The sequence below is a fragment of the Fukomys damarensis genome, unplaced genomic scaffold, assembly GCF_012274545.1.
Source record: "Fukomys damarensis isolate Sample0158 unplaced genomic scaffold, DMR_v1.0_HiC HiC_scaffold_7, whole genome shotgun sequence".
Lineage (NCBI taxonomy): Eukaryota > Metazoa > Chordata > Mammalia > Rodentia > Bathyergidae > Fukomys > Fukomys damarensis.
The window spans coordinates 4,767,154-4,778,541 of NW_022900919.1; the positions used below are offsets into that span (position 1 = coordinate 4,767,154).

General features: G+C 41.2%; 1 long non-coding RNA gene across 1 annotated transcript; it reads left to right on the forward strand.

Annotated features, from left to right (window-relative positions):
• Nucleotides 1-1,768: 1,768 nt before the first annotated feature.
• LOC104872070 lies at nt 1,769-5,826 on the forward strand. Its single transcript, XR_783042.2, has 4 exons — nt 1,769-2,150; nt 2,457-2,633; nt 4,319-4,446; nt 5,254-5,826. It is a non-coding gene; the product is annotated as an uncharacterized LOC104872070 (long non-coding RNA).
• The last annotated feature ends 5,562 nt before the right edge of the window (nt 5,827-11,388 follow it).

Below are 11,388 nucleotides of genomic sequence, written 5' to 3' on the forward strand. Positions count from 1 at the left end.
GCTGGTACACAGCCTCAACCCAGCAGTCTGACACCAACAGAGACTTTGTGCCGCGGTGCACGACACAGATGTACTCACGCTGTGGAACTGTCTCTAAGATCAGAAGCCCGCCGGGTCATCACTGTTTGCTCGTGTTCTGCCGACTCGGAGTCTCCTGGCACGTGAGCTTTCCATCACCACCACGGTGAAAAGGCTGTAGGGGGGTGAATTTCTTTTCTGGGCTATTCTAACAAAATACCACAGCTCAGCCAGCAGATATTTATTGTGAGCAGCTTTGGTTCCTTCTGAGGCTGTGAGGGCCTGTTCCAAGCTCTTGCCTTTTCCCTGTACATCTTCAGTCATTGCTTTGCATAGTGAACCCTCGTGTTTTTATTTCCTCCTTTTATAAGGACACAGTGGTATTGGTTAGGGTGCACTTAAGGACCTGGTTTTAACTCCCATCTCAAAGAAAGTCACACTCTGATGTACTGGAGTTCAGGAAGTTAACATATGACCAGGAGGGACACATTTCAATTTTAACAAAGTGGGTCCCCTTCTGGGGACTGTGCTACCCAGGCCATCCTGGGAAGGGCACCAGGGCAGGGGAACTGAGGAATTATGAGCTCTTACTGTCTAGGCTTTGAGTTTTTCTCTTGCAATACAGTCTCCCTGAATACCCCATGACACGGCACTTGGACATTTTACTATTGCCAGAAATCATCTGCACAGATACAGAAGTACGTGTCTGATCTCACAGCGTCCCTGACTCTGAACCTGTGCCTGGCCATTCCCCCACCCCAGATACACATGTTCTGCCTTACTCCCTGGCCCTAAGGGCGGACAGTGGAGTACCAGCCTCCACTTGTTGGGCAGTTATTATGTGACAGGCTATGTGCCCAGATCTCACAGATTTTGGGTTGTTTTCATGATGTCATCACACCTTTTCTTCATGAGCCAAGGAGGTAGGTAATGGCATTTTGGTTTTATAGATGAAAGATTAAGTTATAAAATAATTAAGTGATTTGCCCAAGATTTGTGTTTATCTTATCATTAAATGAAGTACCATATCCACTGTACTTTTTCACTTATCAGAAATATAATGCCACTCAAGGCAAGAGCAGGGAGAAAGGACAGTCAACATGGCTGAACAGAGGAAGAGACCACACTTTTAAGAAACATAGATCGTTCGGTCGCACATGTGTAAACACTGTATCTTCTCTCCGATGGGAGAAACCGAAGGTGTAAATAAGGACAAAAAAGGATTATAGATATTGTGAGGTAGGAAGAAAAGGTTCAAATGGGAAGCGCAGCAAGGGAGGGTAGAGAAGGAAAGGGAGGAAAGGAAAACAAACACATGAGAAAAGAAAGATGAAATGAAAACGCAGACGTTGTGAATCAGGAAGGGAGGCGGGGTAGAAGGGAGGGAGGAGCCTGGGAAGATCTGAATCCCGCTGCATCGTGTGCGGGCACAAAGTCTCTGTGACGAAAGTGACCGTTAGGTATATCTGAACTGTACCCGTAAGCTTAATTGGTAATACAATTTAGTAATGCAGAACAGAGGCTAGGAAGGAATGTCACAAGTCTCCCGCTGAGGACCAACGTCCACGGCTCTGTTCAGCGCGGCTTACTGACGATGGCCCAAAGCGGGATCGACCCGATTACTCTCCAGTGGACGGATGCATAAACGCATTGTGGGGCACAGCGTGAGGGGGCGTCACCCAGCCTGACACAGGCTCCGGCACGGATGGACATTATTTGGAGTCGAGCAGTCGTCACAAAGGGATAAATATTGAGGGATGCCGCTAAGTGTCCGACAGCCTCAAACCCACGGAGACCAAAACTAGAAGGGCTGAGATCCGGCCACGTGGGGAGGAATCAGATTTTTCAGTTTCTCTCCCTACATCTCGAGTTTGACCGCAGTCTGTAAATTCTTGTCTGGGTTATTCCTCACAGATCTCCTGATTTTAGCAATCGGTTCTCTGCCGAGCATCCCACGGTGGGTACCCCGCACTCTTCAGCCTCCCACCGCTTCTAGTTCAGCTTAGACCTCCCTTCAGCCACGAGCCTTCTGCAAGGGCTCCACGGCCTCCCTGGCTCTCCTCTCGCTCTTAGGTGAGGGAGGCGCCTCTGCCCACCTTGGTCTTGGCTGTGCTGTGACTGCCATGCTCCAGGTAAGGAAGGAGAGGCCCTACGGGGCTGGCCGCGTCTTTGTCTCCGAGCTCCCCGACCCCAGCACAGCGCCTCTGTGCACAGCAGGCTCAGATCCACCCCGGCAGCTACCCTTGAGCGAGGCCGGTAGGCCTTGCAGGTCCATGTGCCACTGGTTCTGAGCCTTGGTTTCCTCTTTGGTGAAGGGAAGTGGCCGGGCTGAATGCAGGAAGAACGAATATTAACTTTGTCATTATTGAGAAGGAGCCTCTAAGTCAAAAAGAAATCTAGATTTCCACAGACAGTTACTTTGGCTTTCCTTTTTCTAGAGTAACTGAATTCGTACAAATCAAGTGATTCGGAGAAAAATGAAACCAAATTCAGATGGACAGATGTGGCAGACTTCTCAGTCTAGAGATCAGCCGGTGATTAACACTTGAGAACCCATTCTGCAAGCTCCAGTACTTGTTCTTCTCACAGAGACCTTGAGAGCCTGTGGCAAATCAGTAAGTGCAGCTATTAAATTTTTATCAGGCTGTCAGCCTTAGTATCTCCTCCAAAACATCTAGCCCATAAACACATCCTTCAGTTCTCTTCAGCTGATTCGATGCAATTTTCTCCAATGCTGCTCAGTTATATTTAATGTCCTTGTTACACTACGTCCAAAAAGTGAGGCAAATAATGCAAAGCAAGCCGTATTCTAAAACGAAAGGCCATAAAGGGTAAAATAGTTGAGATGCTCGGTCCCCAAATAAAAAGCAGAGTGGACTTCACATTATACAGCATCTGTCCAAAGCATTTTATTTCTAAACTTTGCAAAGCAATAGCAAACTCATTAACATTTATAGCCGGACAAAAAGGTAACAGCATTTGTGAATACGGAGATATAATTGAGCTTTTATTTGAATGTGGCAAGGAGTTTGTGCTCATTACAGGAAACAAATGAACAACCACAAATCACCCGACAGATTCATCATCCATGTGGAACTGGTGCCGATGGACCCAGAGACTCATCCAGGGTCCAGGGCCATGTCCTCATCTCGCAGTAAAGCCACAGAGCGAGGGCTTGATGGAAAGCAATCTTCAGAAACTGTGGACAGTCACAGTAATTACGTTCCTCATCATAATAACCAGCAGAAAAACATTCCCTGTCCTCTTTGCTGTGTTTAAGTAGAAAGACTGAAATAATCATTCTGAATCATCAATGCAATACTTAACTTCGTGGTGGGAAATTAGCAGATTTGATTGCCCTCCTGTCTTGGTATTCCTAACTCCTTCCCTGGCTCTCATTCCTGTTGCTCTCTCAACCTGACAATTTTTTCCTATCCTTATCCTTCTCTGTCCAACCAGGAAGGCTCAGAGGACCATGGGGAGAACGGATGTGAGAGGTCTCATAGCAGGTTCACTGGGGCTTTTACTAGGTCAGCAAGGCGAGCTGGGCCTCTCTGAAGTATCCCCTGCTCTTCTAAAAATACTTGTCAAAGTAGTAAGTGTTGAGTCCTCTTTTTAAAAAAATTGATAAAACTGGCAGTATTTCTGCTTCCACTGTTAGCCCCCCTTCCAGTTCATGTAAGGGAAACTCAGGGGAGTTTGCTTGAGAAAAACATAAATCGCCTTCTGTTTAAAGATGATTTTCCTTACTGTACTGTCCTTCAGATCCACCACCAACATGCACATGCATGTGCACACACAAGCAGATGGCCCCAATTTATGATAATTGACTGAAAAATTTTTCAACTTTAACATGATGCAAAAGTATATCCGTACAAGCATTCTGATTTTCATTCAGTACAATGTGTAATAAACCACACGATAAGAGCAGGCTAGGCTAAGCTGTGTTATTTGGGGGGTTAAGAGTATTTACTTCTGACTTATGATGGGTTGATAGAAACACAATGCTGTAGTAAATCCAGGAACATCTACACACAAAACAAAATAGATAAAAGGGCTACCTTTGTTTTAAGTAAAGCAGGAAATGGCCACAATCTCAAGGCACCTTTCTTAAGGGATAGGATGTTATACAAAGCCTAGGAAGGACATGAGAGGATAAGCCTGGGATGGGGATTCTCAGACGAAGGAAACAGAAGATTTTGGTGGAGGACATCAGAGACAAATCCAAGGTAAAGCAGTAGCCATCATCCCCAATCTGTTTCCTGTCTCATCCCACCTCATCCCCCGCATACTCTCTCAGAGCGACTGTGGATCATCTCCCTTCAAAGATGAACCATGCAGAGAAAAATAGCCTGGACCTGCACAGAAGACCTGACACCAAGCAACGGACTGGCGGCATCCATCAGATTGCTGATGGAGAGAAAGCAGGTAGGACAGAGATATGTAAAGATGTTTGTCACAGGGGCAGGATTCAAGGGAACACAGCATTCTCAGTCAGTTCGGCATCGCTGCCCGAAGATAGGAAAGGAAGCTGTATTCCTACATTTGAAATAAGAGCTCATCAAGAGTAAAGACGTCCCGGTGAGACGCCGTGTGATTACAGGACAGGCTGTGAACGGAGAGGTCCGAGTCATGGGGAAATGGAAAGGAGGAAGAACACTGCAGAGATTTCAAAACTACTTTTTAAAGAAAATGATGTCATCCAGACACGGTGCCTAAAATACTGAGGCTGAGTCAGGAAGATCACAAATTTGAGCCCGGCCTGTGCATTTGGCAATTCAGTGAGATCCAGTTTCAAAATTTTAAAAAGGGAGGAGGTAGCTCAGTGCAAAGACCTTGGGTTCAATCCCTAGTATCATGAAAGAAGGGGGGGAGGGAGAAAGCAAGGAAGGAGAAAGGGAGAGGTAGAAGGAGAAAGAGTGAAGGAGGGAAGGGAGTAAGGGAGGAGAGAGCAGAGGGAGAAGCAAGATGCAGATTACCAGGTTCACTTAAGCCCCCTTCCTGCTGAACTGTCCGCACTGTTGGCCTCGGGGGAAGACACAAACACACTGGCCCATGCCTGTCTTGGATGAAGCCGCTCCACTCAGACAGACCTCCACATTTTCTCTGCCAGGTGCTCCGGTTCCCCCAAATATTTTCTTGAATAGTTTTCTCTGTAAAAATCCTCCCCCGAGTATCTCCCTCTTGTACACTCAGTGGCTACATGTTGACAACTCATCTTTAATTCTTTTCCAGCTTGAAATCCTATGGTCCAGAAGTACGTAGTGATTCCCCGGATCTCCTAGCCTGTCTTCCCTACCTCTATGCACAGAGCTGAGGCTGCTTCACCTAGTCTCTCTTCACACTGATTCAATGACCTGGCCAGGATAGCTCTGATCTGGAGAGAGAAAATATGTTCATCCTTAAAATTCAAAGGAAAGCTGCCTATACTGAAAAATGGTGTAATCCACAGCGATTTCATGGAAAATTGTACCCGGGGACAAAACGTCAACATTTAAACAATCAAAAACTGAAAAGCACACAGGAAAGAGTAGTAGAAGATCTTAGTGCTTAACACTCAGTCCTTGAGAGTCAACGTCATCACCAAAAAGACTAGAAAATATTTAAATCACATAATTTATCAAATATCGATCAGGTGAGTTATAAACATTGATCAGTATAGAGTTCGACACATAGATCTCATGTGAACTGTACATGTAATTATACACACATGATATAAGAGTAATTCACTGATCTATCCACATGCAAAACTCCACACTTCAGAGAATGAATCGTTACTATTGTAAGATCCCAGGAAATATACACCAGATTGACCACAGAGTAATCTAAAAGAAAAACCTCAATACATTTTAAAAATTAAAAGAAAATAGAAAGAACATTTTCTAATCCTGTATCCTTAGATAAATCTTAAAAATATTAAATACAATAATACCATAGAAATCAAACACTGTTGCATTAAAAAGGAAATTAAAACAAAACTATGTAAAGTAAAATAATGATGATGAAATATACATAAAGTCCATGTGATACAACTAAAACAATGCTTAGAATAAAGATTTTAAAAACAAATTAGAGGATAGCATTAGTAAGGACAAAATACACAACAATGAAGTAGAAACACACCAAAAAGTTAGAATTAATAATTCCAAAATCAGATTCTTAGACATAAAATCCAGAAGCCATTAGCCATTGTAATCAAGAGGCAAAAACCCCACAATGTTTTAAAATACCAAAGCTGAAGAATAATTCTTTAAAAGAAAAAATTGCTCAATTTTGTGAAAACAAATGAAAGAACCTGAATAAACTGAATGATAGCCAAGGAAATCTCCAGGGGAAACCAGCAAAATAATCATAAGAAGAGTCAAGGTTGAAAATTTTCACAGAACAGCCAGAAAAAAACTGTCAGCCCAAGCAAGTTATTCAAACACAGGCCCCCTCACTTTCACAGAGAAATGTTTACAAAATTTGAAGGACTGCATACATGCAGCAATATTTAAATTATTCAGAGCACAGGTTGAAAAGGACATTTTCCCACATTCTTTTAATAAAAAATTATAGTAATCTCATACAAGACAGCAGAAAAGGTACAGATCTGTCTTTATCATGAATATAAATATAAATCTCTTAAATAAAACATAAACTAATAATATGGTATTATTCCAGTAAGACCCAGATGGCTTAATATTTCAAAACATATTTATTTACTTTATTATATAGTCATACTATGCTTTGCATTAAATAAAAATAAGGAATGAAATTCTATAGGATCATCTTGACAAATATCTAGAGGACTTTTTAATTACCTTCAGTACTCATTCTTGGATTTACAAAAAATCTATTTTAAAAATTATGATAGATTAAAACTATATGTGTGCATATATTCAATCATTCATCTATACATTCACCCATCCATCCATTCATTCATTAATATAAACCCCAAATTTATCACTATGCCCGATGGACTATCAGAAGCATTCCCATTAAAGGCAGAAACCAGATCAGGACAGTAAACATCACTGTAATTGTTGACCATTTCTGTGGTGGTACAAGCTCAAAAAGTAGGAAGAAATAAGGTATAGAGAACTTGGAAGGTAGAGGTAAAGTATCTCTGCTCATAGTTTATATGAACAAATACTGGAATAACTGAACAGACTCAAATGTCATAAGACAAACAAGAGAGCTCAATAAAAAGGCAGTGTACAAAATTAGTATACAAAAGCCTCAGCCGTGTACCTAACAATTAAAGCTTATTGTTTTGACAAGAGGAAGAGCAGACAGTAGAAAATACTTATCCTGGATTTTTAAATAAGAAATTCATAAGATCTTATATTAACTGAAAAACCCTTGGATTAAAAGGGAAATTAAAACTTTATGAAAAAGACTATACAATGCTATTGAGAGACTTTAAAGAACTCTTAAACAAATGGGAAGTCATATACAACATTCTTAGATTAAAAGACACAATAAGTACATGTCAACTATTTTCACATTAACCTGTAATTGAGGTCCAATTAATGCACCAACAAGGTTTTCTTTTCTTTCCTTTGAAGGCAGACAAGCTGATTCTAGAATTTAAAAGGAAAATGCACAAAAGGAGGAAAGTGCTCTATATGAAGAATAATAAGAATAGAAAATATATTCAAATATTAAAATATACTAATGTAAGTATTCACAGATTTAGAATTGTATCACTGGTATATAAATAAAGAAATCAAGAAAATAGAATGAGAAATCAAAAAATAGAATGCAAAATGTAAGGGCCCTTAATCAGAATGATGGTAACAATTCAAATGAATGAGAAAAAAATAGATTATTCAATATTTGTTGTTGACAGTTTGCATCTGTCTGGAAAAAAATAAACTGCAGCCCTAACTCCAACTAAATAAATCCTACATAACCAGTCTCAAATATCCTAGGAAAGCAAGAATATTTTTCATTAAGAAATGGAATCAGGAAGGCATTATAAACTAGTACACAAGGGCTGCAGATTTAGCTGAGTGGTTCTGCTACCTGCCTCACAAGGGCAAGGTCCTGACTTCAATCCCTGGTATCCAAAATAAATAAATTAATAATAATATAAAACAAACAAACAAAAAAACTAGTACACAAAACTCAAAGGTAAGATTATTGATCAAGTGATTTGCAGAAATATGATACATTCTGTTGAAATAAAGGATAATTAAAATTGTAAAAAAATAGGTATGAAATATTTGTTCCTTATACATCTGTAAAGGATACTATATAATTCCCTTAGCACATATGAATACAAAGACCAAGTAGCTACTAAAAATGAGCAAGATACGAGAAGAAACATCACATCGCTTAGGTAAAGAATTCCAAAACAGATGTGAGCCCCATTTTTCATTTAAAGATTCAAATAAAAACCAGTGGCAGTTGCTGTTTATCAGACTTGATAAGAAGGTGCAGAAGGTATGTTTCATATGTGGCTGGTGGCAGTGCAATTTGTTCCAACTCCTATCGAAAAATAAGGTTCTGTCTTATCAAAAATTAAAAGTTCACATACTCTTTGACTGAAACATCGACCTTTGATAAACTCACCACTGAGTCAATGAGGCAGGAGCATGGTTATTTACTAGCATGTGGTTTGTAATGGGAAGAGAGACATTCCCTGACTTATGATGGTTTGACTTACTGTTTTCAACTTTCATACAGTGCAGAGGCAATATACATGCAATAGAAATCATCCTGGAATTTGAATTTTGATCTTTTCCCTGGCCGCAGATGATTGGCTGGAGGGGTCTGGCGGTGATGAGCACCAGCAGGGGGCCTCGGTCTAGAAGTAGCCACCCTGTTGGGAAGGGAAATGATGGCCACTCTGCTTCGCAGTGTCCAGCGTTGCCAGCATTGTTAGGTGTTATGTTTTGTGTTTCTGTATCTCATCGGGTCTACAAAACGTTCACCGGTGTCTGTTCATAAGATAGCCGAAACTGTGCTATGTACTATAATGTAAGCTTTGTGTTAGATGATTTGCCCAACTTTACGATGACAAAGTGTGCTGAGAAAGCTTAAGGTAGGTTAGGCTAAACTACCATGTTAGGTGCATTACAAAAGAACTATTTTAAAAATCATGATAGAAGTTACGTGTGTGTGTGTGTGTGTATTCATTCATACACTCGCTCATATCAATCTCAAATCCATCACTCTGCATGACAGTAGGCCAGCTTAAGCACAATTTTGGCTTAGGATACTTTCAACTTCCAATAGGTTTATCAGGATATAATAGCATTGTAAACTGAGGTGCACCTGCATATTAGAGGTGCACAAATACCCTTCTATAGTAACTGGAGACTGGCAGATATATATGTTGTAACTTGGACCTGCAGTGTCTCGCGAGGGGCTTGGTCTCCATCCTGGCACTACTGGAAGGGGATGGAACCTCCAGGAGGTGGGGCCTGGTGGGAAGAGTTAAGTCAGGGAGACTTTGAATGGGGCCCCATGTTGCTTACTTCTTAACCACAAGGTGAGTGTTTCTGGTTCACCACTTGTCCCCACCACGATGTGCTGCTTCACCACAGGCCCAGAACCAATCATAGAATGAAATCTCCAACACTGGGAGCTACATAAAACTTCTAATTTGATTATCTTGAGTATTTCTTACAGCAATGGAAAGATCCATTGATCCATTGAAAGATCAGGATCAGGCAAGATCCTGAAGAAGCTAGAGTCACTGAGGCCCTAAATTCTGATTTTTCTTAGCCAACTGAAGTAGCTTTTTCACTCCCTGCAGAAATGGCCTCTTGATCCCCATCTCAATTGATTCTGAACTGCCAGAGCAAACTGTAATGCATCCCCTGAGGCTCATGCCTTCTAAGGTAATTCTGATTTTCCTCAGGATCCATCTCCTCCATCCCTCTTTGAGTATAGACTATAACCTTACTCAAGTCCCAAGAGTTCCCAAAAGATGAGCTATGAAGTGTAGAGTGATCTGTGACAAGGTGTGCTAGACACCAACCAAACTGTTTTCTAATTTATATTGATCAAAAATCTAGAGAATATACGTGAGAGGAGTTATTAAGCTAACAGAACAAGGAACATAAAGTTGGATGGGGCTGAATCTAGTCACATGGGCCCACTAGGAAGGGGCTAATGACTCAGTGTGGAAGCAAGAAAGGGCTCTACCCATTTGGCTGGCTGGTTCAGGAGACATGGACCAAAAAGTGACCCACAGTGAGAGAGTTGGAAATGCCATGAACACCTGGTTTAATGGGCAAGAAGGAGTTTTAAAGAGAAAAGGTTGGAATCTTAGAGTGGGCTTGTAAATTAAGACTCACTTCCACCATGATTGTGAGAAGTAAACTTGTCAAGGACTTCAAGATCCCCTGAAGTCCTCTGTATTTTTTTTCCATAAACCACATCTTATAATGGGAATTATGGTTGCAGAATTGTAAAACTAAACGTGATGGGGTACTTGGATCCCCAGGAAGAAGTGAGGGAAATAGAAGAAATAAGAAACAGGCAAACAGGAGACAAAGAAATTAAGATTTTAAAAATGTACTTTAAAAACAAACTGTAGCTTCAGGACTCAAACATTTTGAAATCTTTTGCCCTTCCAGGAATCTCATTTTTTAAAAAATTCTTAAAGTTTTTAAAGATACAGTGAGCCTGTAAATTGAGCACTGGACCTGTACTTTTCACCTGTAAATTGGGTTTCCTCCATCCTCAAGGAAGTAGCAATACTTAATAAGCAGCATAGCTCAAGCTCAAACAGGTTAATGGCTTGCATTCTGACACAGCCTGTCAGATGGGTAACCTGACAGACAGTGGGAACACACTTGCTCACCCATCCTGTAAACATCCCAAGACCCATAAATGCACTCGTAATGCACCTCTTTTGAGGGCCCACAGTCTTTCTTTGGATGAGTGCTTTTGAATTTCTGCCTAATACATCCTTCCTGTGGCTCTTACGGTTGTGTTCTGAAAAATTTTCCCCCATGACAGGAGTCAGTGAGCCACCAGTCTATGTTTAGAGAGGGTTAAGTTGCTTTCCTCAGCTATGGAAGCCTCTGGGACCCAGTCCAGTGACAGAAGGGTCGAGTGACCCTACCATCCAGGTGGACACAATCGCCATAGTGGACAGCTGAGGCAGAGCAACAATCAGAACAGTCAGGCTCATGTAGCTCTCCCTCACCCTGACTTGATCTGTGTAAGCATAAAAGTTCTAGTTGATGTGAGCAAAATTCTAACACGAATCATAAAAACAGAGTTACAACTCCAATCAACCCCAGACTTCGGCTAATTTACAAAGATCCCATTAAATGAAGCAGAAGCTGGTATCCTTGAGGAAAGACTTCGGAACACAGCCAAGAATTTGTAGTTATTTTATCTCAGCCTTCACCTAAGGTACCTACA